Genomic DNA, 3202 nt, shown 5'->3' on the forward strand with positions numbered 1-3202 from the left:
CTGAAATTGAATAAGTTGAATTTAATTACCTGCATTACTTGGTGACTTTTCCACCAGCTCAACCACCGTAACCCCCATTTTGTGAAATCTTTAATGAAATGTTTCAAGGTGATTCACACGAGCACAAGGGACAAAAATGTTAGGACAAGGACAATGTATGTTTTAAGGAGAGGGGGAGAGATGAAAATGAAATGAAATGAAAATCGCTTATTGTCACAAGTAGGCTTCAATGAAGTTACTGTGAAAAGCCCCTAGTCGCCACATTCTGGTGCCTGTTCGGGGAGGCTGGTATGGGAATCGAACCGTGCTGCTGGCCTGCCTTGGTCTGCTTTAAATGCCAGCGATTTAGCCCAGTGTGCTAAACCAGCCCCTAAATTTGCGTGCGCCGCCCGGGAATCGAACCCGGGTCGCAAGAATGGGAATCTTGCATGATACCACTACACCAGCGGCGCAGGTGAAAAAATGAAGTTACTGTGAAAAGCCCCTATGAGATGTAAAGGCAGTGAGATTTAGGGAGGCAATTGCAGAGGTAAGGACCAGTCGGCTGAAGGTATGCTTGCCAGTTGTGGAGTGAATGGAAAAGGCACCTGAAATAGAGCTGGTTTAGGATGTAGGGCTGGACGATGTTACCGTGATCGGAAGGCATGAAACATGGAAGGATTTGAACAAGAGGGATAAGTTTCAAATCCATTAGAGATCAGTGGGCACAAGAGTCTTAGCTTTGTCGAGTCATCATATCACAGAAGGAGGCATTTCGATCCATGCTTGCTCCCTGTAGTGCAATGCAGGCAATTTCAAAGAGCGGCACGGTGGCGCAGTGGTTAGCACTGCTGCCTCACAGCAACGAGGACCCGGGTTCGAACCCGGCCCAGGGTCACTGTCCATGTGGCACATTCTCCCTTTGTCTGCATGGGCCTTACCCCCGCAACCCAAAGATGTGCAGGGTAGGTGGATAGGCCAAGCTAAATTGCCCCTAAATTGGAAAGGACTTGAATTGGGTACTCTAAATTAGATATTAAATTCAGACAATTCCACTCATCCATGCTATCGTTGGAGTGCTGTCGGTTTATTTCCCTCAAATGCCGATTCAGTTAGCCTTGAAACCATTCGTCATCTCTAATTCCACTCTTGCAGAGTGCAAGTTCCAGATCATTACCATTCACAAACCAACATTTCTCGAGCCAAAAACATTAATTCTGTGTACCCTTGCCATTGTACCACCAGCCGGTGGAAACAGTTTATGTTTGTACACCTTATCCCTAACCTTGCACACCTTTATTAGATCTTCCCCCAATCTCCTTTGCTCCAAGGAAAACAGCCCCAGCTTCTGCAACTTAACCTTGAAGTACTCTCGTTCCTGGAGCCATTCCTATAAATCCCTGCACCCTCTCAAAGATCCTCATATCCTTCTAAAAGCATGGTGACCAGGATTGGATACAATACTCTAATTGTAGCCTAACTAGAGTTTTATAAATGTTTAGTCTAGCTACCCTACTTATATCTCTATTTATGATGCTGAATATCCCATATGCTTTGCTAACTTCTCTCTCACAATATCCTGCCGTCTTCAAAGATCTATGCACCCGAAACGTTAGAATCCTCAATCACGCACTCTATAGAACTTTAGAACTTAGCCAATAGTGCCTTTCCCTGGCCCTTTGTCAAAATTCATCATCTTGCATTTCTCAGTATTACATTCCATCTGTTAGTTGTCTGTCAATTCAGCCAGCCAATCTATATCTCATTGCAGTCAGTTGGTATCATGCTCGCTCTTTGCCTCACATCCCAGTTTGACATTATGGGCATTTTCTGAAATTTTATTCCGCACTCTGACATGTATAACAGAAAAAGAAACTTTTAGCACTGACTCTTGAGGAATGCCAAGCTCTACCAGCCTCCAATCTGAAATATAACCATCTACCAATACTCACTGTTTGCTGACTTAAAGCTATTTCTTTCATCCAAGCTGACACTGACCCTCCTATTCCATGAGTCTTAGTTTTGTTGACCAGCCTTTTATGTGGTATTTGGTCAAAAACTTTCTTAAACAATAACACACGCCACATTCTTTTCAACAAAGAACAAAGAAAAGTACAGCACAGGAAAGGCCCTTCGGCCCTGCAAGCCTTCGCCGTTCATGCTGCCCTTCTAACCTAAAACCTTCTACACTTTCAGGGTCCATGTCCCTTTATTCCCATCGTATTCTTGTATTTGTCAAGATGCCCCTTAAACTATCATCCCTGCTTCCACCACCTCTTCTGGCAACGGGTTCCAGGCACCCACTGCCCTCTGTGTAAAAAAAACTTCCCTCGTACATCTCCTCTAAACTTTGCTCTTCGCGCCTTAAACCAATGTACCCTAGTAATTGACACTTCCACCCTGGGAAAAAACTCTCCTCATAGATGATGCCCTCCATACTAGACAACAACTTGGTAAACCTCTTCTGTACCCTCTCCAAAGTCTCCACATCCTTCTGCTAATGTGGCAACCAGAATTGAACACTATATTCCAAGTGTCGGCGAACTAAGGTTCTATGTAGCTGCAACAAGACTTGCCAATTTCTAAACTCAGTGCCCGGCCAATGAAAACAAGCATGCTATATGCCTTCTTGGCTACCTTCTCCACCTGCAATGCCACTTTCAATGGCCTGTAGACCTGTACACCCAGATGCCTCTACCTGTCAAACCACTTAAGGGTTCTGCCATTAACAGTATATTTCCCACCTGCATTAGACCTTCCAAAATGCATTACCTCACATTTATCTGGATTAAACATCATCTGCCATATCTCTGCCCAAGTCTCTAATCAATCTATATCTTGCTGTTGTTATGGGCCAGGGTTTAGGGAACACCAAAGTGTACCATGGAGTTCACCTGACCCACGACTTTTAATAGATTTTGGTTAAGCGGAGCACACGGCCCACTCTACAGGTGTCATGCAACAGAGATCTAAAGTACTTTTAAAACAAAATAATGTTTATTCTATGAATACAGTTAACATTTTATCAACGCACAGTAAACATCTTAGCAACAATCAACTCAAATACTCCCCCCAAAGAATACAGTACTCTAGAAGTAACCCTTAATCCTTCCTAGCAACATCCATAAGACAAATACCCTCTTTAACAAAGACAGCAGGTTTAAATTCTCTACTGAGAACAGTTGTCACTTTTAAATCAGCAAGTGATCTGAAGACATTTTTT

At 43.5% G+C, this 3202-nt stretch overlaps 1 non-coding gene across 1 annotated transcript; it reads right to left on the bottom strand.

Moving 5' to 3' along the window:
- Nucleotides 1-381: 381 nt before the first annotated feature.
- On the bottom strand, nt 382-452 carry trnag-ccc (transfer RNA glycine (anticodon CCC)). The gene has a single exon. It is a non-coding gene; the product is annotated as a tRNA-Gly (tRNA).
- Between the last annotated feature and the right edge of the window lie 2750 nt (nt 453-3202).

Source organism: Scyliorhinus torazame, chromosome 9, assembly GCF_047496885.1.
Source record: "Scyliorhinus torazame isolate Kashiwa2021f chromosome 9, sScyTor2.1, whole genome shotgun sequence".
In the NCBI taxonomy this organism is placed as follows: Eukaryota; Metazoa; Chordata; class Chondrichthyes; order Carcharhiniformes; family Scyliorhinidae; genus Scyliorhinus; species Scyliorhinus torazame.